At 38.8% G+C, this 24,988-nt stretch overlaps 1 protein-coding gene across 1 annotated transcript in view; it reads left to right on the forward strand.

Moving 5' to 3' along the window:
- MEGF10 (multiple EGF like domains 10) overlaps window positions 1-24,988 on the forward strand; it is a 362,791-nt gene that overhangs the window by 84,055 nt on the left and 253,748 nt on the right. Inside the window, exon 2 of the mRNA XM_060143502.1 lies at window positions 18,285-18,416. The gene's annotated coding sequence lies outside the window, so the exon portion shown is untranslated. The remainder of the gene's footprint in view (window positions 1-18,284; window positions 18,417-24,988) is intronic.

The following is a 24,988-nucleotide window of genomic DNA, read 5'->3' on the forward strand; positions in this document are numbered from 1 at the left end:
GGATCCCACCGCAAAGGCCTCTGGGAGGAGATAGCAGGACTTACTATGGTCTGCCATCTCCTGCCATTTTGACCCTGTGAAGGCTTTTGCGCATGCGTAGTGTCTCCCTTGCCCCAAGGATGGGAAGTGTGTGACCTCTTGATCCTTTAATAGGGTTTAGTCCCACTGTGTCCCTGCCATAAAATGCCCAATGTCCGGTTATTTACCCTATTCCTGCTGCTGATTTTTATATCGAGGTGCAGATCTTGAAATATAGACAGGAGTCCGGTCATAAATATGTAGTCCTGGAGTCCATTTGTCTCTTGCTTCAGGAAATGTAAACAGGGGCTGGTAATGAATGTCCGGCCTGGAGCTCATCTTCTTCTCTCCCCAGGAGGTGTGAACGGGAGGCCAGTTGTAAATGTCTAGCCTGGAGCCCATCTATCTCTTGCCTCACTACCAAGGTCTTTTGTTAAATTAATGAATGCTGTAGCCTGGAGGATGGCCACATCCTTCTAACTGGCTCCCTCATTCCTGCCCACCCCCCACCCCCGCCTTTTCTCCACACTGCAGTCAGAGTGATCATTCTAAATACAAATCCAATCAAGTCACTCGGTTCTTGGCTTAACATTCTTCAATGACTCTGCATTTGCCTCAGGTGCAAATTCAAACTCCTCAGCCTCACTTAAAATCATCTGTAAACTGATCTGACCCTGTTTCCCTCTGCAGAGTCATCTCCTAGAGCTCACTCTAAATTGCAGTCAGACCAGGTTTCTCAGTGATCTAAATGCGCTTCTCCAAACGTGCCCTATATGCCACGACACATTTGCACATGCTGTTCTTTCCCTCCACGATGCTCTCTCTCCCTCTAGGTAAGGAGACCCTTTCTCTATTCTCCCAAGTGTATGATTCATATCAGGTTGTAGCAAGCAGGGGAGACATCAGAAATTGCAGCACAAGGTGTAGAAAATACGAGAGGACTTACTGAGATGAGGGTAGAAGTTTAGATGGACAGTATTTACATCCTGAAATAAAAGACCTTATTAACTGTTTTTGTATAAAGAGCTTCAAAGTTACATGTAAGACTAAGGTCAAATGGGTTGAGAATGGAACTCTCTGGGGTGGCAGCGGTAGTGATGATATTTCAATGGCCATAATGGGAGAGAGAATGCATTCTTTTATCTACCTATCTATCTATCATCTATCTCTCTATTGTCTATCATTCTCTCTCTAATCTATCCATCTCTAGCTTTAGTTGGAGCTCGGGTGCAAAGGTTTAAATTAACCACACTTCTTAGTTTATGCCATATCATTACCATTGGTCCACACAAAGCTTCTGTTTAATGTAGTTTGTTTTTTTGTTTTAACTTTTTAAAACTTTTATGCAGATTCCTTACTCCTGTTTCCTTCTTCCCACATAGGAAACTATTCTGATGTCTTTAATATGGATCCTTTTATTTGTATGCATTCACTGGGGTCCATATATTTAAAATTCACTTTTAGTGGTCCTATGTTCTACAGCTCATTCTATATCTTTTTTCACTATTTTTAATATTATACATGTTGCCATGTATTTTTCAAGTCTGTGGCATTCTAACTGCTACAGTCACCATATTTGACCTATTTGTCTTCCCTTCCCTCATTCCAGGTAATGAGCACCCAGATAGCCTCCAACAAACAGTATTGAAATGTATATTCTCTTGTAAGTCCCCTTACGGATGTGTGTGAGACTGCCTTTGTGGTAGGTACTCAGGAACAGGTTCTAGAAATGTGCACACATTAGCTGACAAATGGCACTTGAGCTTTGCCAGGTTGTGCCGTGGAGTGTGCACCCATCCACATACCCACCAGTAGGGCGTGATATCCCTCCCTCCCCAACACTTGATGTTACCCAGCTCTCCAGCATCTGCCCACATTACTGGAGCAAAGTGATGCCTCATTTTGTTTTTTGTCTTTTAAATGAACTTTATTTTTTAGAGCAGTTTTAAGTTCACAGCAAAGTTGAATGGAAAATAGGGTGTATACTTGCCCCCACCCAGCTTCCTCCACTATCAACATCCTGCACGAGAGTGGTACATAAGTTTTTTTTGTTTTTTTTGCTTTTAATTAATTAATTTATTTGTTTTTGGCTGCGTTGGGTCTTTGTTGCTGTGTGCGGGCTTTCTCTAGTTGCGGTGAGCGGGGGCTACTTTTCGTTGTGGTGCGCAGGCTTCTCATTCTCATTTTTCTCGTGTTGCAGAGCTCGGGCTCTAGGCGTGCAGGCTTCAGTAGGTGTGGCACTCAGGCTCAGTAGTTGTGGCTCGTGGGCTCTAGAGCGCTGGCTCAGTAGTTGTGGCGCACGGGCTTAGTTGCTACGCGGCATGTGGGATCTTCCCAGACCAGGGCTCGAACCCGTGTCCCCTGCACTGGCAGGCAGATTCTTAACCACTGCGCCACCAGGGAAGCCCCCTGTATATGTTTTAATTGATGAGCCTACACTGACATATAATCGCCCCAAGTCCAAAGTTTACACTAGGATTCACTCTTGGTGTTGCACAGTCTATAGATTTTGACAAAAGTATAAGGACATGTGTCCACCTTTATAGTATCATACAGAATAGGTTCACTGCCCTAAAAATCCTCTGTGCTCCCCTGATTCATCCCTCTCTCCTTCCTAACCTTTGGTAATCACTGATGTTCCCTGTCTCTGTAGTTTTGCCTTCTCCAGAATGTTATATAGTTGGAATCACATAGGATATAGCCTTTTCTGATTGGCTTCTTTAACTTAGTAATATCATTTAAGATTTCTCCATATCATTCCATAACTTAATTACTTCTTTTTAGTGCTGAATAATACTTCATTGTCTGGATATACCACATTTTACTTATCCATTAACCTACTGAAGGATGTCTTAATTACCTCCAAGTTATGACAGTTGTGTCTAATTGTTTTGTGAATCCCTTAACTGCTTATTGTGGATATACATAATTTTACTACTTGTGTCTTTTAACCTTCCCACTCATTTTGTATGTGGTTGATTTACTACCTTCACTGTATACTTGCCTTTACCAATGAGCTTTTTCCTTTTGTAATTTTCATGTTTTTAGTTGTGGCCTTCTCTTTTTTACTTAGAGAAATCCCTTTAACATTTCTCATAGAGCTGGTTTGGTGGTGCTGAAGTCTTTCAGGTTTTTTTTGTTTTTTCTTTTTTTGCGGTACGCAGACCTCTCACTGCTGTGGCCTCTCTCGTTGCGGAGCACAGGCTCTGGACGTGCAGGCTCAGTGGCCATGGCTTACGGGCCCAGCCACTCCGTGGCATGTGGGATCTTCCCAGACTGGGGCACGAACCCGTGTCCCCTGCATCGGCAGGCGGACTCAACCACTGCGCCACCAGGGAAGCCCTTTCAGCTTTTACTTGATGGCAATTATGAATAAAGCTACTACAAATATCTGTGTGCAGGTTTTTGTGTAAATTTCCAACTCATTTGTGTAAATAATAATAAGTGCCATTGTTGGATTGTAGGTAAGAGTATGTTTAGTTTTGTAAGAAACCACAATACTGTCTTCCAAAATAGCTGTAGCATTCTGCATTCCCACCAGTAATAAGAATTCCTGCTGCTCCACATCCTCACCAGCATTTGGTATTGTCAGTGTTCTGGATTTCTACCATCCTAATAGGTGTGTAGTGTCTTAATTTGGATTTCCCTAATGACATATGATGTTGGGCATCTTTTCATATGCTTATTTGCCATCTGTGTATCTTCTTTGGTGTCTCTTTAGGTCATTTGTCCAATTTTTAATCGGGTTTTTACTTTTTTTATTGTTGAGTTTTAGGAGTTTTCTGTGTATTTTGGATAACAGTCCTTTATTAGATGTATCTTTTGCACATAAAAACATTCTCTCAGTCTGTGGCTTGTCTTCTTATTCTCTTGACTTCTGCAAAGCGGAAGTTTTTAATTTTAATGAAATCCAGCTTATCAATTATTTCTTTCATGGATCATGCCTTTGGTGTTATATGTAAAAAGTCATCATGAAACCCAAGGACATTTAGATTTTCTTCTATGTTACGTTCTAAGAGTTTTATGGTTTTGTATTTTATATATTGGTCTATGAACCATTTTGAGTTAATTTTTGTAAAGGGTATAAGTTCTGTGTCTAGGTTCATTTATTTGTATATGGATATCTAGTTGCTCTAGCAGCATTTGTTGAATATTATACAATAATTGTATAATGTGATAAATATTGCTACGTCTGAAATCATATTATGATATACAAATGTGTCAAAGCAATGCACTGTATACCTTACTAATGTTACATGTCAAATTTATTCAATTAAAAAAAGACTACCTTTTCTTCTTTGTCAAAGATCAGTTGACTACATTTATGTACGTCTATTCCTGGAGTCTATTTTGTTTCATTGATCTATATGTCTGTTCCTTTGCCAGTACTGCACTGTCTTGATTATTGTAGATTTATAGTAAATTTTGATGTTAGGTGGTATTCTGACTTGGTTCTTGTTCAATATAGTGTTGGCTATTCTGGATCTTTTATCTCTTCATTTAAATGTTGGATTAGTTTGTCAGCATCCACAAAATAACTTCCTGGGATTTTTACTGAAATTTCATTGAATTGATGGATTAAGTTGTGAAGAATTGACATCGGTTTGGTTTAATTTGCATTTCTCTGATACCAATTAGGCTACCTCTTTATATACTCCTTAGCATTTTGGTTTCCTTTCCTGTAAATTACTTGGTCATATCTTTTGTCTATATGTATAAAGTTTTTGAAGTTCCTATCTTTTTCTAGTTGCTTTGCAAAATTTCTGTGTATGCTCTGGATATTGGTCCCTGGTTAGTTTTATACTTTGTAAATATCTTCTCCCAATCTCCTGTCCATTAACTCTTATCATTTTGTTCATTGACTAGAGATTCTTAATTTTGCTTTAATCAGATTCATAAATTTTTCTCATTATGGTTTGTGTCTTTGGGATTTTGTTTAAAAAGTCCTTCTTCACTGCTAGGTTATGTAGATATTCTCCTATATTTCCTCCTGTTAATTTCATAGTTTTGTCTTTCACCTTTGGTTCTTTAATGTACTTGTGATCGCTTTTGGTCCAAGAATTACTTTATTTTTCTACATGTAGTGAATCAATTTTCCAAATTTTGACTCCAAATAATTAATTATTTCCCAGTTAATTTGTGGTGCTACCTGAATTGGAAATCACGTCAAACTCTGGATCTTACTCTGAATAGTACTGGGTCTGATTCTGAGCATTCTGTATCGTTGCTTTGGCCTATTTGTTATTTCAGTGCAAACCACACTTTTCTTTTTTGATAATGGCTTCATTGTACAGCTGATAGCCTGGTTTGGCAGATTTCTGTCAAGTCTTCTTTTTCATTGTTTAGCTGTTTGTGGATGTTTGTTCATCTCTACGATTTATCTCTAACATCTTTATTGGAGTATAATTGCTTTACAATGGTGTGTTAGTTTCTGCTGTATACAAAGTGAATCAGCTATACATACACATGTATCCCCATATCTCCTCCCTCTTGCGTCTCCCTCCCACCCTCCCAATCCTACCCCTCTAGGTGGACACAAAGCACGGAGCTGATCTCCCTGTGCTATGCGGCTGCTTCCCACTAGCTATCTATTTTACATTTGGTAGTGTATATATGTCCATGCCACTCTCTCACTTCGCCCCAGCTTACCTTTCCCCCTCCCCATGTCCTTAAGTCCATTCTCTACATCTGTGTCTTTATTCCTGTCCTGTCCCTAGGTTCATCATAACTATTTTTTTTTATAGATTCCATATATACATGTTAGCATACAGTATTAGTTTTTCTGTTTCTGACTTACTTCAATCTGTATGACAGACTCTAGGTTCATCCACCTCACTACAAATAACTCAGTTTCGTTCCTTTTATGGCAGAGTAATATTCCATTGTATATATGTGCCATATCTTCTTTATCCATTCATCTGTCGATGGACATGTTTCCATGTCCTGGCTATTGTAAATAGTGCTGCAGTGAACATTGTGGTGCATTGCTCTTTTTGAATTATGGTTTTCTCAGGGTATATGCCCAGTAGTGGGATTGCTGGGTCATATGGTAGTTCTATTTTTAGTTTTTTAAGGAACTCCATACTGTTCTGCATAGTGGCTGTATCAATTTACGTTACCACCAACAATGCAAGAGGGTTCCCTTTTCTCCACACCCTCCCAGCATTTATTGTTTGTAGATTTGTTTGATGATGGACATTCTGACGGGTGTGAGGTGATACCTCATTGCGGTTTTGATCTGCATTTCTCTAATGATTAGTGATGTTGAGCATCTTTTCATGTGTTTGTTGGCAATCTGTATGTCTTCTTTGGAGAAATGTCTATTTAGGTCTTCCACCCATTTTTTGGTTGGGTTGTTTTTTTTTTTATTATTGAGCTGCTTGTATATTTTGGAGATTAATCCTTAGTCAGTTTCTTCGTTTGCAAATATTTTCTCCCATTCTGGGGGTTGTCTTTTCGTCTTTTTTATGGTTTCCTTTGTACACAAAACTTTTAAGTTTCATTAGGTCCCATTTGTTTATTTTTGTTTTTATTTCCGTTTCCCTAGGAGGTGAGTCAAAAAGGATCTTGCTGTGATTTATGTCATAGAGTGTTCTGCCTATGTTTTCCTCTAAGAGGTTTATAGTGTCTGGCCTTACATTTAGGTCTTTAATCCATTTTGAGTTTATTTTTGTATATGGTGTTAGGAAGTGTTCTAATTTCATTCTTTAACATGTAGCTGTCCAGTTTTCCCAGCAACATTTATTGAAGAGGCTGTCTTTTCTTGATTGTATATTCTTGCCTCCTTTATCAAAGATAAGGTGACCATATGTGCATGGGCTTATCTCTGGGCTTTCTAACCTGTTCCATTGATCTATATTTCTGTTTCTGTGCCAGTACCATACTGTCTTGATTACAGTAGCTTTGTAGTATAGTCTGAAGTCCGGAAGCCTGATTCCTCCAGCTCTGTTTTTCTTTCTCAAGATTGCTTTGGCTGTTTGGAGTCTTTAGTGTTTCCATACAAATTGTAAAATTCTTTGTTCTAGTTCTGTGAAAAATGCCATTGGTAGTTTGATAGGGATTGCATTGAATCTGTAGATTGCTTTGGGTAGTATAGTCATTTTCTCGATGTTGATTCTTCCAATGCAAGAACATGGTATATCTCTCCATCTGTTTATATCATCTTTAATTTCTTTCATCAGTGTCTTATAATTTTCTGCATACAGGTCTTTTGTCTCCTTAGGTAGGTTTATTCCTAGGTATTTTTTTCTTTTTGTTGCATTGGTAAACGGGAGTGTTTCCTTAATTTCTCTTTCAGATATTTGGTCGTTAGTGTATAGGGATGCAAGAGATTCCTGTGCATTAATTTTGTATCCTGCAACTTTACCAAATTCATTGATTAGCTCTGTAGTCTTCTGGTAGCATCTTTAGGATTCTCTATGTAGAGTATCATGTCATCTGCAAACAGTGACAGCTTTACTTCTTCTTTTCAAATCTGTATTCCTTTTATTTCTTTTTCTTCTCTGATTGCTGTGGCTAGGACTTCCAAAACTATGTTGAATAATAGTGGTGAGAGTGGACATCCTGTCTTCTTCCTGATCTTAGAGGAAATGCTTTCAGTTTTTCACCACTGAGAATGATGTTTGCTGTGGGTTTGTCATATATGGCCTTTATTATGTTGAGGAAGTTTCCCTCTGTGTCTACTTTCTGTAGAGTTTTTATCATAAATGCATGTTGAATTTTGTCAAAAGCTTTTTCTGCATGTATTGAGATGATCGTATGGTTTTTATCCTTCAGTTTGTTAATATGGTGTATCACATTGATTGATTTACGTATATTGAAGCATCCTTGCCTTCCTGGGATAAACCCCACTTGATCATGGTGTGTAATCCCTTTAATGTGCTGTTGGATTCTGTTTGCTAGTATTTTGTTGAGGATTTTTGCATCTATGTTTATCAGTGATATTGGCCTATAGTTTTCTTTTTTGGGGACATCTTTGTCTGGTTTTGGTATCAGGGTGATGGTGGCCTCGTAAAATGGCTTTGGGAGTGTTCCTCCCTCTGCTATATTTTGGAAGAGTTTGAGAAGGATAGGTGTTAGCTCTTCTCTAAATGTTTGATAGAATTCACCTCTGAAGCCACCTGGTCCTGGGTTTTTGTTTGTTGGAAAATTTTACATCACAGTCTCAATTTCAGTGCTTGTGATTGGTCTGTTCATATTTTCTATTTCTTCGGGTTCAGTCTTGGAAGGTTGTACTTTTCTAAGAATTTGTCCATTTCTTCCAGGTCCATTTATTGGCATATAGTCCATTTATTGGCATATAGTTGCTTGTAGTAATCTCTCATGATCCTTTGTATTTCTGCAGTGTCAGTTGTTAGTTCTCCTTTTTCATTTCTAATTCTATTGATTTGAGTCTTCTCCCTTTTTTCCTTGATGAGTCTGGCTAATGGTTTATCAACTTTGTTTATGTTCTCAAAGAACCAGCTTTTAGTTTTATTGATCTTTGCTATTGTTTCCTTTATTTCTTTTTCATTTATTTCGGTTCTGGTATTATGATTTCTTTCCTTCTGCCAACTTTGGGGTTTTTTTGTTCTTCTTTCTCTAATTGGTTTAGGTGTAAGTTTAGGTTGTTATTTGAGATTTTTCTTGTTTCTTGAGGTAGGACTGTATTGCTATAAACTTCCCTCTTAGAACTGCTTTTGCTGCATCCCATAGGTTTTGGGTCATCTTGTTTTCATTGTCATTTGTTTGTAAGTATTTTTTGATTTCCTCTTTGATTTCTTCAGTGATCTCTTGGTTATTTCATAGCATGTTGTTTAGCCTCCATGTGTTTGTAATTTTTACAGATTTTTCCCTGTAATTGATATCTAGTCTCATAGTGTTGTGGACAGAAAAGATACTTGGTACAATTTCAAATTTCTTAAATTTACCAAGGCTTGATTTGTGACCCAAGGTATGATCTATCCTGGAGAATGTTCCATGAGCACTTGAGAAGAAAGTGTATTCTGTTGTTTTTGGATGGCATGCCCTATAAATATCAGTTTAATCATGTTTAATGTGTCATTTAAAGCTTGTGTTTCCTTATTTATTTTCATTTTGGATGATTTTTCCATTGGTGAAAGTGGGGTGTTAAAGTCCCCTACTATTTTTGTGTTACAGTCGATTTCCCCTTTTATGGCTGTTAGCATTTGCCTGTGTATTGAGGTGCTTATATGTTGGGTACATAAATATTTACAATTGTTATATCTTCTTCTTGGATTGATCCCTTGATCATTATGTAGTGTCCTTCTTTGTCTCTTGTAATAGTCTTTATTTTAAAGTCTATTTTGTCTGATATGAGAATTGCTACTCCAGCTTTCTTTTGATTTCCATTTGCATGGAATATCTTTTTCCATCCCCTCACTTTGGTCTGTATGTGTCCCTAGGTCTGAAGTGGGTGTTTTGTAGACAGCATATATACATGTCTTGTTTTTGTATCCATTCAGCCAGTCTGTGTCTTTTGGTTGGAGCATTGAATACATTTACATTTAAGGTAGTTATTGATATGTATGTTCCTATTACCATTTTCTTAATTGTTTTGGGTTTGTTATTGTAGGTGTTTTCCTTCTCTTGTGTTTCCTGCCTAGAGAGTTCCTTTAGCATTTGTTGTAAAGCTGGTTTTGTAGTGCTGAATTCTCTTAGCTTTTGCTTGTCTGTAAAGGTTTTAATTTCTCTGTCGAATCTGAATGAGATCCTTGCTGGTTAGAGTAATCTTCATTGTAGGTTTTTCCCTTTCATCACTTTAAATATGTCCTGCCACTCCCTTCTGGCTAGCAGAGCTTCTGCTGAAAGATCAGCTGTTAACCTTATGGGAATTCCCTTGTATGTTATTTGTTGTTTTTCCCTTCCTGCTTTTAGTAATTTTTCTTTGTATTTAATTTTTGATAGTTTGATTAATATGTGTCTTGGCATGTTTCTCCTTGGATTTATCCTGTATGGGACTCTGCACTTTTTGGACTTGATGACTATTTCCTTTCCCATTTTAGGGCAGTTTTCAACTCTAATCTCTTCAAATATTTTCTCAGTCCCTTTCTTCTTCTCTTCTTTTTCTGGGACCCTTATACTTCAAATGTTGGTGCAATTAATGTTGTCCCTGATGTCTCTGAGACTGGCTTCAATTCTTTTCATTCTTTTTCCTTTTTTCTGCTCTGCGGCAGTTATTTCCACTATTTCATCTTCCTGGTCCCTTATCCGTTCTTCTGCCCCAGTTATTCTGCTATTGATTCCTTCTAGAGAATTTTTAATTTCATTTATTGTGTTGTTCATCTTTTTTTGCTTGCTCTGTAGTTCTTATAGGTCCTTGTTAAACGTTTCTTGTATTCCCTCCATTCTGTTTCTAAGATTTTGTGTCATCTTTACTATCATTGCTCTGAATTCTTTTTCAGGTACACTGCCTATTTCCTCTTCATTTGTTTGGTCTGGTGGGTTTTTACCTTGCTCCTTCATATGTTGCATATTTCTCTGTCTTCTCATTCTGTTTAACTTAATGAGGTTTCCTTTTCACAGGCTGCATGTTTGTAGTTCCCATTGTTTTTGGTGTCTGCCCCCAGTGGGTGAGGTTTTGTCGGCTTTCTTGTGGAGGGGACTGGTGCCTGTGTTCTGGTGGGTGGGGCTGGATTTTGTCCTTCTGGTGGGCAGGGCCGCGTCTGGTGGTGTTTTGGGTTGTCTTTGAACTTAGTATGACTTTAGGCAGCCTCTCTGCTAATGGGTGGGGTTGTGTTCCTGTCTTGCTAGTTGTTTGGCGTGGTCTTCCAGCATTGGAGCTTGCTGGCTGTTGGGTGGAGCTGGGTCTTAGCGTTGAGATGGAGATCTCAAGAGCTTTCGCTGATTGATGTTACACGGGGCCAGAGGTCTGTTGTGGTCCAATGTCCTGGACTTGGCTCTCCCATCTTGGAGGCTCGGGCCTGACACTTGGCCGGAGCATTAAGACCCTGCCAGCCACAGGGCTCAGAAGAAAAAAAGGATAAAAAACCCCCAACAAACTGATAGAACCCCAAACCAAATAGCAAAAGCAAAACTAAACAGACAAAAATGGCACAAAGAAACATACACACACTCATAAAAAGCAAGCAAACAAACAAACAAACCAAAAAAACGAACAGTGAGAACCCTAGGACAAATGGTATAAGCAAACCTAAACAGACAAAATCACACAGAGACACATATACATACACACTCACAAAAAGAGAAAAAATATATAAAAAAGTAAAGGAGAGAGCAACAAGACCAATAAACAAATCCACCAATGATAACAAGCACTCAAAACTAAACTAAGATAAATATAAAAACCAGAAACAAAACAGATGCAGAAAGCAAACCCCAAGTCTACAATTGCTCCCAACGTCTACGGCCTCAGTTTTGGGAACATTCGTTGTCTATTCAGGTATCCCACAGACGCAGGGTTCATCAAGTTGATTGTCGGGATTTAATCCGCTGCTCCTGAGGCTGCATGGAGAAATTTTGCTTTCTCTTCTTTGTTCGCACAGCTCCTGGGTTTCAGCTTTGGTTTTGGCCCTGCCTCTGCATGTAGGGCACCCTCAGTCATCTGTTTCCCACCCTGACCAGAGGGGGATAAAGCCACTGCTGATTAGGGCTCTCTTGCTCACTCATGCCAGGGAGAGGGAGGGGTACAGTAGTCATAATTGGAATGCGGGGCAAGCCTGTGGTGGCAGAGGCCAGCGTGACATTGCAACAGCCTGAGGCGTGCCGTGTGTTCTCCTGGGGAAGTTGTCCCTGGATCACGGGACCCTGGCAGTGGCGGGCTGCACAGGCTCCCAGGAGGGGAGGTGTGGATAGTGACCTGTGCTTGCACACAGGCTTCTTGGTGGTAGTGGCAGCAGCGTTAGCATTTTATGCCTGTCTCTGTGGTCTGAGCTGATAGCCATGGCTCGCACCGTCTCTGGAGCTCATTTAGGCAGTGCTCTGTATCCCCTCTCCTTGCACATCCTGAAACAATGGTCTCTTGCCTCTTAGGCAGCTCCAGACTTTTTCCCTGACTCCCTCCTGACCAGCTGTGGTGCACTAGCCCCCTTCAGGCTGTGTTCATGCCACCAACCCCAGTCCTCTCTCTGGCCTCTGACCTTTGAAGCCCGAGCCTCAGCTCCCAGCCGCCACCCGCCCCGGCAGGTGAGCAGACAAGCTTCTCAGGCTGGTGAGTGCTGGTCGGCACCGATCCTCTGTGCGGGAACCTCTCCACTTTGACCTCTGCACCCCTGTTGCTGTGCTCTCCTCCGTGGCTCCAAAGCTTCCTCCCTGTCCACCACCCATCCCCGCCAGTGAAGGGGCTCCCTAGTGTGTGGAAACTTTTCCTCCTTCACAGCTCCCTCCCAGAGGTGCAGGTCCGGTTCCTATTCTTTTGTCTCTGTTTATTCTTTTTTCTTTTGCCCTACCCAGGTATGTGGGGATTTTCTTGCCTTTTGGGAAGTCTGAGGTCTTCTGCCAGCGTTCAGTAGTTGTTCTGCAGGAGTTGTTCCATATGTAGATGTATTTTTGATGTATTTGTGGGGAGGAAGGTGATCTCCATGTCTTACTCCTCTGCCGTCTTGAAGGTCTCCCCTTATAGAATTTTTAGACTCAATTTATAAATTCTTCAAAAAATGCAACCGGCATTTTGATTGATATTGCACTGAATATGTAGATCAAGTTGAGGGTATTTATCATCTTTATAATATTAAGTCATCTCATTCAATAATTTGAATTGTCTCTCCTTTCATTCAGATCATCTGTATATTCTTTTTTTTTTGCGGTACGCGGGCCTCTCACTGTTGTGGCCTCTCCCGTTGTGGAGCATAGGCTCCGGACGCACAGGCTCAGCGGCCATGGCTCACGGGCCCAGCCGCTCCGCAGCATGTGGGATCTTCCCGGACCGGGCACGATCCCGTGTCCCCTGCATCGGCAGGCGGACTCTCAACCACTGCGCCACCAGGGAAGCCTGAGATCATCTGTATATTCTTCATTGAATCTTTAATTTTTCTCCATGGCAGTCTTTTCTAAATTAATTCCTAGATACTATATAGTTTTGAACTGTGAATGTCACTTTATCTTTATTTTATAATATGCCTTTTATGATTTTGTAAGTTTAAAGTATTTAAGTTGATATTGTATCTAGCAACCATGCTGAGCTATCTGAATAGTTATGTTATTTGGTGGCTTGAAGAAACAGAATGTATTGTTTAGTAGTTGTGGATGCCAGACATCTAAAATCAGTAACACTGTACCAACATCAAGGTGTGGGCAGGGCCACACTCCCTCTGGAAACTCTAGGGGAAAATCTGTTCATTGTCTCTTCCACCTTCTGATGGCTGCCAGCATTCCTTGGCTTGTGGCCACATCACTCCAATCTCTGCCACCATGGTTACATTGCTTTCTCTCTTGTGTATATCAACTCTCCCTCTGTCTCCCTCTTATAAGGATACATGTGTTTGCATTTAGGACCCACACGTATAATCCAACATAATCTCTTCATCTCAAAATCCTTAATTTATTCATATATGCAAATTTTTTTCAGATAAGGTAAAGTGTACAGGTTCTAAGGAATAGCATCTTGTATCTTTAGGGGCCATTATTCAGCCTACTATGCTTTCTCAACTTGGTAAAATATATATAATTCAGCTCCCAATATTGCATATTACTTAATGAAGAGACACTAAGGCATTCCCACTAAAGTCAGGTACGAGAGAGGAATCATACAACTCCTATGTAACATTATTTTGAAGCTCTTACCTATTTTAATTAGACAAGAGAAAATAATTGCAGGATATAATAGTTGGACATGAAGAGTTAGAACTCTATTTTCAGATGACATGATTAGACATGTGGAAAATCCAAAAGAATTAATTAAAAGTGACCTCAAATAAAATAATTTAGTAATGTAGCAGCTTATAAAATTAACATTCAAAATCAATAACATTCATAATAGAAACAAAAACCAATTACAAAATGTAATGGAGGAGAAGATCCTCTTATGATTTAAAAAAAAAAAATTGCCAAGGTAAAACTTAATTAGAGGTATCCAGAACCTACATGAGGAAAATAAACCTGAAAGTTATAAAAGTTTATTTCAACAAATGGAAAAATGTGCCTCGTTCTTGGATAGAAAAACTCAGCATCATTTAAAAATATGTTTTCTCTGTTTTTATTTATAAATTTATGAAATGCCCAATAATGTTAACATCAGATTTTTTTCCCCCTGTAGCAACACGATATGATTATAAAACTTGCCTGAAAGAACAAACAAGGAAGAATGATTAAAACATCCTGAAAGAGAACAGCAATTGGGTGAGAGAATCGGAGGGTTTGCAGTTACATTACAGCAAACCACAAACGCTTTATAATTAAGACAGTTTGGTATTGACACATTAATAGACAGACAGACAAGCGGGACAAGAGAGTGATGAGAAATAGAATAATATGCATATGGAAATTTAGTATATAATAAAGGGAGCATCTCAAATCAGTAAGGATAAGATACATTTTTAAAAATAAATATTTTTAATAATAGAAGATTGTGGTTTACTTACAGAAAGATTAGCACACTTAAGAAAATTCAGCATAGTAGTTGTCAATGGAACTCAGCTGACCAAACTATTAAAGCATTGTTTCTTGCTTTATAGCTCTGGACTGAAATCACAGATAATGGTTTCATTGTGTTCACTTATATAAACTGTTTAATAAGTGAAATTGAGATGCTGTGTAGCCAGTGTTGTGCTGATAAATGTTTAATACATACACATATACATGTGTTTGTGTGTATGTATCAATATCTATATCTATATCTATACACATATATATGCATGTATATATGTATACTATTAATTTTACTGATATAAAGGATATTTAGTAATTTATTAATAGTAATAAAATATACAATATTCTGTATAGTCAACACCATATAATTAATTGATTCTCACAGAATGCTTTCTTTGATTTTTGCTAAATTCTTATCCATAACCAACCTATGGTTGTAATTGATGAGCGTAGCTTTCATGTGAATGTAGGTTGATATTTTCATTTACATTAATGAGTAAGCTGAAAGTGAAATGACAATGTTGAATCTTGACTTATTTGTGAAGGACATGAGTGGCTTCTTTGCTGAATTGGATAATAGGTTCCAACTACTGGAAGATTATTTCTCAATTTTTTGTGCTATTCACAGTGTAACAGCTACAGACAAATGCACTTTTAAGATGAATCTACATTGTTGACATTTTCTCCATCATTGTCTTAAGTCTAGGCCAGAGGTCAGCAAACTTTTTCTAAGGGTCACATGGGAAATACTTTAGACTTTTGGGGCCATTTAGTATCTGTTGCAACTATTCACCTCTGCCATTATAGCACAAAAACATCCACAGATAATAGGTCAAAAAATGGGTGTGGTTGTGGTCCAGTAAGTTTTATTTACAAAAACAAGTGGCAGGTTGGATTTGGCCTACTGGCCATAGTGATCTCCATAGTATACAGTCAACAAAACAATAACTTAAGCCCCGATTTTGGCACTGCCAACTTTCATGATGTGAATACTACCACCATAGTCAATTTCATGCTAGCAATATGATTTTTAATACTGAGTTGAGGAGAGATGTACAGCAGCATGCCATTCTAGAGTCTTACCACCACAGACAAAAATAACCCCAAGAACCTTGATAATAGTAAAATGTATTAAAATAATCAGGAAGTGATGAGTTTTGAATATTTATTAACTTTGCTTTGAACATGATTTATTTCATTGTACGTTTATATAATTTATTTTGTAATAATGGCTGTGTTTAACAATCAGCTCACAAAATTCCTGAAAATTTAACAATCAGCTCTTGTGAGCTGTCATGAGCCAGCTACAGCACACCACTGTGTGTAGCCATGTGGGAATAGAGAAAATTGGATTCATTATTTATAGTATATACCAGAATAAATTCCAAATGGATCAGAAACACAAACATAAAAATAAGATGAAACCATGCAAGTACAAGGCAAGACATGGATGAATTCCTCTATAAAATGGGAGTAGGGAAAACTTTCCAGACTATGGCTTGAAAGCCAGAGGTATTAAGGGAAATGAGATAGATTAGCTTCAGAAAATGAACTGAGGATTATTCTTTCTTTTTGCATTTTCTGGAACGACTTATGTAACAGGAATTGTGTTTTTAACAGTTTGATAGAGTCAATTTTAAAAGCATCCAGGCCTAGAGCAATTTGGGATGGAGTTTTAACTACCAATTAAATTTCTTTGATCCTTGTAGGTCTATTTTAAATTCCTTTTTTATTCTTGTACCAGTTGACATCTTATGTTTTCTAGGAATTTATCCATTTTATCTGTTTGTTTTTTAAATCTGCAGTTATTTCCCCATCTTCATTTTGATCTGTGTTTTATTTACTTTCATTGTCTCTTTTTCCTCTTGATCAGTCTTATCAGAGGTTTATCTTGGTAATTTTTTCAAAGTAGAACTTTAGTTTTATTAATTTCCTCTACTAAGAAAAGCCATTATATTGTTTCTTTTCCTTTATTATATCCTTTTTCTTCTTTGGGTTTGCTTTGATGTTCTTTCTTATAACTTCCTGAGTTGGATGTTTAGCATATTTTTCTTTTTTAATATTTATTTATTTAAATAAATAAATATTGGCTGTGCCGGGTCTTAGTTGAGGTATGCAGGGTTGCGGACTTCTTAGTTGCAGCATGCATGTGAGATCTAGTTCCCTGCAAGGATCGAATCCAGCCCCCTGCTTTGGGAGTGCAGAGTCCCCCCACTGGACCAATGGGGAAATCCCTCTTTTCAACTTTTATTGTTTCCTGATAAGCATATTTAAAGGTGTAAATGCTCCTTCAAACACTGCTTTAGGTATGTCCCACACATTTTGTGTCTTCATGTTCATTCAATTCTAGATAGTCTCTCATTTTGATTATAATTTAATTTTTAACCTATGAGTTATTTAGTAACATGGTATTTTCAAAATATAGGACATTTAAAAAACCTTTCCTGTTACTAATTTCTAATATTAATTCATCTGCATGATATTGTTCCTGGCAAGTTTATTGAGACTTCCTATAGGCCTAATCTGTTAGTTTAAACATGTGTATGCTTCTAAAAATGTGTATTTGCTATTTGTTGCATGAACTACTATAGCATATGTATCAAAGCATATATATTATACATAGCATACCACTGAACATTCATATCAAAGATCTGAACAATATAATTAATAGGATAAGCCCACTATACTGTTTAGATAAGGGTCTGCTTAATTTTTGTTTGCTTAATACATTTTTGATAGTTTGGTTTTAAAAGCTCCAACTATTTATATGTTTCTCTCCATATGCTGTCAGTTATTGTGACCTATTGTTAGGTGCATACATGTTTGTGATGGTTATCTCTTCTCACTCTATTTTTTGTTTACCTTTTACCTTAATTTTTTTTTTTAATCCACTATTATGATTGCTATTCCAGCCTTCTTTCATGGTTTTGGGGTTTTTTTTCTTCCTGTCTTGAACTCTTTCATTTTCAACCTTTTTGTGTCTTTTGGTTTTCAGAATTTTTCTCATATACAACATATGTTTGGATTTTGTTTTTATTTCTTAATACCCTCAGAAAGTATTTTTCTTTTTATTTGTGAGTTAAATCCACTTACATTTATTGTAATTTCTTTTATATTAGAAATTATTTCTCCCACCATATCTTGTATTTCAATTTATTGCATTTTCTGCTGGCTCAAAAAATTATTCTATTTTTGTTCAAGTGTAGCTGCTTAAGACCCTTACTCATGTTTACTTATCCTATTACTTTCTTAAATTTATCAATGTCTGTATATCCAAGGAAATAATTTTTAAAACTTCCAGAAATAATGAAGAGATCATCAACTAGAATAAGAATCAAATTGAACAGTGGGTGCAAGATGACAAATGAGAAAAATACTTTTTAAATATTAAAAGAAAATAAATTTGTACCTAGAATTTTATACCCAGCCCAATTCTTTCAAATGTAATGACTTTAAAAAATATACATATACACATATTTGTATATATATGTGTATGTGTGTATACATACATACATACATACACACATGTATATTCATTTCACTTCCAATGCTGAAGCCTTAAAACTACAGAACAGGTAGTTGGGAAGGGAAGATGGAAGTCAGGTGGGGGTGAGCAGGACAAGTTGGAATCCTTATAGAAGCACAAGCTGGAACCTGTGAACAGACTGAAACTTATGTTAGTTCTTGTTATCTCTAACCTTGAATATATGTGTTTCTTGCAGAAATCGGGTGCTTTTATCACCATGGCCAAACACACACCTGGTTCAGGAATCAGAGAACCTTAAGGGAATCTATGGAAGGTGGAGCATTTGGAGGCTCCACTGCTTCTTCACACCAGTGAAGTGAGGTGGCAGGTAAGTGACAACAACTTTAGAACCTTTCACAGAGATCTTGCTTATGGCCCACCCTAACTGGAAACACACAAGAAAGGGGATTTTGGGAAAGGGAGTTCAGCCTAGCTAAGCTGACACAGCACAAAGCCACGGCTCACAGGTGTTGGCCCTTTTCCTTCCACCATCTACATCTCCTAGCTTCTTTGTATTTTTTGTCTCTTTATCCTTTCCTGATGACCTCTGGGAGAGTTTCTCAATCTGATCTTCCAACTCAGTGATTTATTCACTTTTGTCCATCTTGCTATGTATCTATTGCCTTTTTCACTCTAGCTATTACATATTTCATACCTACTTCTCAGTTTAGTCCTTTCTTATGTTTTCTTGTTCTTGCTTCACATTGCTGGTATCAGCCTTAGCCTCTTAATATATTCATCATAATTATTTTAATTTCTTGGTCCATTTCCTCTTACAATTCTATATAATTTAGATGGTTTATACTGTTGAGTTTGTTGTCTTTCTTGTATAGTAGTTGTATTCCTTCTATGGCTTTCTGGTTATTTCTTTGAAAGAAGTCCTCTTCCCCTTTGATATCAGTTACTACACAAGGTTATGTGCTGGGAAATGGCTACAACCCAGCCTTCAGTTGATGTACCTGTAGGTGAAACAAAGCCAGGGAAGAGAGCCTCATAGAACTGATGGTGATCATTCTAATTTTCCATCATCTACAGATAACTTCTCTAGTATGTCTTTCCCATTTAAACTCTCTAGACGTAATCTCCATAGATTCACTCTCCCTGCCGTGGGGGTTTGGAGAATACCCAAAGGTAACTGGTCAGTACACACCACCCTTTCCATCCCTCCTTTCTCCTGCAGGGCTTTTGCACATCTCTTATTGTACCCTCCTGACCCCTGCAGCCGTGACTGTTGCTGCCAGTTTCTTCGGTGATTGGCGGTCTGTCACCGTCCCTGGTGGCGAGAAGCGAGAACAGACGAGACCCTCTCCTTTCACCCCTCTTCTCACAGCCACCTTAGCTGCCTTCCCTGGCCGGCTGAAGCCTTCTCTCCTTTCACTCATACCCCCACCCCTCCGCAGCCCTCACATAACACTTCTGAGTCTTCAGACTCCCCAGGGACTTCTCATAGGGTTGTATTTTATTCATTTTTAGTCATTAGATCCTCAAATCCGAGTTCCCTCCAGTTTCTATAGTTTCTCTAGGGTTGATTTTTGGGAAGCAGCCAGTGGCCAGTGTAGTTTGTCATTTTGACAGGATTAGAGAATGGTTTCTAGAATGAACAGGTGCACCATAAAAAGGGGAGAATTAGAGACAGCAGATGTATGAGTTTTAAGGACAGAAAGGCTACAAGTGCACACCAAGAGATGCTTTTTTCTGTGTTTAATTTTTAAAATTTATCTATCTATCTGTAACTATGTAAATGTATTTATGTATGTTTGCATATATATGTGACTTTAAAAGTGAAATAATGCTGTCAGGCTTATAATGAAAACAGCAGTCTTCACCCCTTCCTGCTCCAAACTTCTGCTCCCTCAAGGCAACATATTTCGACATTAAAAAAAAACTGTTTATTCTGGTGTTTACTTCCACATTCTAAGTAACATGCTTATATTACTGTTTCTTGATTTTTAAATGTTAGCTATTATCTTTGGTTTCCTAATGTACAAGATGGGAACTTGTACCCGATGTATTTTCCCTTCCAACGAATTCTCTTCCCCTTCTTACTCCAACTCCTAATATAATTACGTCACTGCTTTCATTTAATATTGAGTGTTTACACTATCATGCCCACATAAACACTATTTACAGTTAAGACCTGCAGCATCCTAAGATTATATTTCCTTCCTTAAATAACTTTTTATTTTCTTAGGGTTAACACTTGTCTCTCCCCATTCCCACCACCATAGTTTAGTGCTCTCTATAACCTGTCCTAATTCTCTGATGGAGTTGTTGGATAGTTTCAGATGAAAACATCAGGTGATCTACCTGATTCTTCCCCTCCCCATTCCCATCCCTTTTGTACAAGCGCCATCGTCCTGCTCACACTAGAGTGCTAGTTAAACCTTCCCTTTATCATCATCTTGAAACTTCCTTTGCCCGCCTCCCTGTATGAGATCTCCTATTTCCTAATTTTGTATCTCCTTATTTCTTGATTCTTTCCCTTGTTTGGTGATGAAACTAATATTTTCTGGTCGCTTCCTAAAAAAGAGTCCATAAGAGGTAAAAGTGCAAGTCTGCGTGCAGTGGTCATTTATTATTCAGGCTGCCCCACATTTTTGAACACCCCTTTCCCATTGTTTTAATAGTTTCCCACATTATAAATTCTGCATTCTTAAAGAAAGACATTTTTCAGGTCGTTTTCTAGTTGTTGGATTGCAGACATGTGGCTTTGATTATACTTGTCAGCTGCATCTTTGCCAGAGTCAGAATCTGGATCCAGAACTGGATTACTTGGGAAAGAGGTAGGGCCTAAGGCTTCCACTTGGCAGGTGCAGATCTGGGTGCAGCAGCACAGTAGGGCTCTGAAGTGATGGCAGAGACAGAGGTAGGACCTGGAACCAGTGCCAGCAGCCTCCTGGCTTGGTGGTTTCTGTGAGAGGCAGTGACTCCCTCACTGGGCAGCTCTGTGCCATGGTGCTCGGGTGTCACTCGTGGAAACACAGTCCATTTCCTCCACCTCAGTCTGTGAATTCTGTCTCATAGCTAGTCCTTTTGGCTTAAACTGATACCTCAGTCTGTTAGGACTGCTATAACAGAATACCACAGACTGGGTGGCTTAAAATCAACAGAAATTTATTTCTCACAGTTCTGGAGGCAGCATGCTCGGGTTCTGGTGAGGACCCCCTTCCAGGTTGCAGACTGCCAACTTCTTGCTGTGTCCTCACATAGCAGAAGGGGCAAGGGAGCTTTCTTGGGTCTCTTTTATAAAAGGTATTAATCTCATTCATGAGGGCCATTCACCACCCTCCTGATACCATCACACTGGGCATTAGGATTTCAACATACAAATTTGGGGGAGACACTAATATTCAGACCATAGCAACTGGCTAGAATAACTGCTGCTGTATTAAACTAGCCTGGCTAATATGCCTTGCATGCCTAAAGGTATCTTTATTCTACTGTAAGATATAAGCGTTTGATTGAGACTAGAATTCTAATTTGGAAATAATTTCCCTCAAAAACTGGAAAGCATTTCTCCATTACCTCTGGCTTCTATTGTTATTGCTTAGAAGTCTGAAGTTGCTCTTTTTCCTGAATCTACATGTGATTCACTTCTCTCCAAAGCTTTTTTGTTTATCTTAAAGTAGTATTTAATTTAAAGTTTTTCTTTTTCTTTTTATTATTATTTTTTTTGCTGTACGCGGCCCTCTCACTGTTGTGGCCTCTCCTGTTGCAGAGCACAGGCTCCAGATGCGCAGGCTCAGCGGCCATGGCTCACGGGCCCAGCCGCTCCGTGACATGTGGGATCTTCCTGGACCGGGGCACGAACCCGTGTCCCCTGCATCGGCAGATGGACTCTCAACCACTGCGCCACCAGGGAAGCCCTAAAATTTTTCTTTTTTTGTTATCAAATCTACAAATGGTCATATTTTAAAGTCAAATAGTTCTAGATGTTGTTTTATGAAAAACAACTATTTTCTGACTTGGTGCCCCCATTTCCTTATGATAGGAAGCAGCCACTTTTACTAGTAGTATATATGAATATATAGTTAAATGCATTTTTAGCCCATGTGAAATGAATCCCAGGAAGTTTTTCAAAATTCTCACATTTGACTGTTATTCACTTTTTCAAGAAAACATTACAGATAAAAGAAGATGACTGCCTTGTATATAAACAGACTTTAGGATATAGATGTTAGAGATCACATAATAACAATTGTTGGTGAGATTTTCCTGTCTTTTTACTCATTTGGTGGTAGAATCTGAATCTGGGCTGGGGCCTGAAATAGAAGGAGCTTCTATTTCTAGGGGTTGGCTCCATGAATGAGAGGTCTTTGAGGTTCCTGAAATCAGCATCCAGGATGGTACTCCTGACCTTGGAAAAGGTGGGGTAGTGAAATCTTAAGAGCTGCACTTGAAAGCCCAGGAAGGTTGTTGTGGAGCTTCTTGGCCGAGCCTAGCACTGTGGGATTGGGCTCCCCCTCCAGGGGACCTAGAGGAACCACTAGAGGCTGGGCAGGCGGTGCACTGCAGAGGCCAGCCTCAGCTGAGCACCTTCTATTCTATTTAAGCACCTTCAGAAACAGCAGCATCGGGCAGAGGAAGCCACTCCAGGCTGTCCAGGCTTCAGCTGCAACTTCATCTGCCTTCCCTGTGCCTGCTCACTCCAAGCCAACCAGCTTTGGTAGCAGTGGTGAAATTCTCCAGCCATAATGGAGTGCGTTTGGCTCCAAAGTAGCAAAGTAGTAGGATAGAAACAAACAGGATTCCCTCCTTAGACTTTTTAGCATCTTGGAATCCTGGAATTTCTACATGTATGGAAGGGATGAGGGGATCCAAGAGATAAACTAATTTCCTGCTAATATGGACATTGGGGGCTCCAGTGCATCATCAGGGACCCTCCTGAGGCAAGACTGGCTGTTATTCAACAAACAACCTGTGAAGTAATATGTACTGGTTACACAAATTATATTTTACCGACACTATCTTTCGGTTTCTCTTGACACTAACAACTCTGGTTACCTGCTGTATGGACTGAATATTTGTGTCTCCCCCCACTCCCCAAATTCATATGTTAAAATCCTAATCCCAATGTGATGGTATTAGGAGGTGGGCTTTGGGGAGGTGATTAGGTCATGAGGGTGGAGCCCTCATGAATGGGATTAGCGACCTTATAAGAGGCCCCAGAGAGCTCTTGTCCCTTCCTCCATGTGAGGACATGATGAAAAGACTACTGTCTATGAACCAGGAAAGCAGGTTCTCGCCAGATGCCAGATCTGTAGGCACCTTGATCTTGGACTTCCCAGGTTCCAGAAATGTGAGAAATAAATATTTCTTGTGTAAGCCACCCAGTTCATGGTATTTTTGTTATAGCAAAACAAGACCCCTGTGATTTAATTTTTTTTTTTTAATTTTTAGTGGTTGAAGATGAGAGGTTGGGGAGCACAAAGTGGGAGGGACTAGACCTGCCTTTATTTTTCTTTGTCCAGAGTTCCATCCCAAGTTGCCCCCGTTGAACCAAGAGAGTTTCCACACCTCACAAAGCTAAATTTGAATCCACTTTGCATATTTCTTCTATGCAGAATAGGACGTTTTATCAAAGATAGGGAAGAAAAGGTTAACAGCTTTAAAGGTGGACATAAGGAGCTCTGACCTTAGTTTCCCTGAACAACAGCCCAAAACAAAAATACTAAAAAAAAAAAAAAATCCCCAAGCCATAAAACAAAACACCCAAAACAAACAGAAGCACTTGGTGAATCGTTAGATTCCTGTACCAGGGTGAATAATACAGTTTCCACAAGCAATGATGAGCCTGATCAGAAACTCAGAGCAGTGTTGGCCGCCGAAGATTTTCTGAAAATGAAAAGAGGCAAATAGCCCAAACCAGGCCACACATCTGTGACCCTTGCTAAATGGCTTGTTTGCTCCATCACAGCTGTTTTCAAGGTCCTGGAAGTCAGGTCCTTTGCTTAATCCAAGGTGAATTGGACCCACAGAGTCTTTCAGTCACACACAGTCCTGCCATAGTCATATTTGCACAGACGTTGTGTCAGCTGTCCTGATTCCTTGGATGATGTGAGGCTGTAGCTATGACTGTGAATAATGAAAGACACATTCTTCCTTTGTAGTTAGAGAGAAAGGGCACCAAAGAACAGATCCATATATTAAATGGAAGGTGTAGGTTGGAAATGAACAAATGGATTCCAATAAGATAAGGGAGATTACTTAAATTTGATAGCAAGTGGTTATAGCTTGAAGATATTCGAATATAAGAGGTTCTAGTCAAGCATTTTTTACTAGAAAAAGCAAATCTCTAAAGTAAGCAAAAGTAATCAGAATGTATCAGCTCAAGAGAGAACAAGATATGGCACTTGGAAAGGAAAGGTAATAATGGCAATAATCATGTTCAGCTTCTGTTATTTTCTGAGGCTGGTTCAATAAAATGTAACGTAACCTTAGCAGTTTCTTGGAAAAAAAACAGTCAACTGTTCTTCTCTTTTATCTATGGCTCCATATTCCACATAAATTATTCACTGCTGTCGTTAGTTCCTCATAGTTGGTGCATCCCCAAAGAATTCTGTGATGTTAAGTAACAATGAAAGTAAAATTTGTTATATGTTATTTGTTAACTAAAGCTTTATTTATAAATGATCATCCATTTGTTTTTAACCTAAATCCTTCCTCAATTTCAACTATTGGCTTCCCTCCATTCAAATCTAGGATTCTTACTGTGTATGCTGTAGTCTGGTATATTATGCCATCTTTTTCGATTCAAAATATCCTAGTCACGGAAACAGTGATTTTTCCACATTGCTTGCTAACCTGTTACCTTTCCACAGCCTTGGAGGGATGGCTGTATAATGTGTTACGCTGAGAACAAAATCAAGTTGAGGCAGTGTCTTCTAGGTGTTTCTGTTT

Source organism: Lagenorhynchus albirostris, chromosome 3 (genome assembly GCF_949774975.1).
Source record: "Lagenorhynchus albirostris chromosome 3, mLagAlb1.1, whole genome shotgun sequence".
NCBI lineage: Eukaryota > Metazoa > Chordata > Mammalia > Artiodactyla > Delphinidae > Lagenorhynchus > Lagenorhynchus albirostris.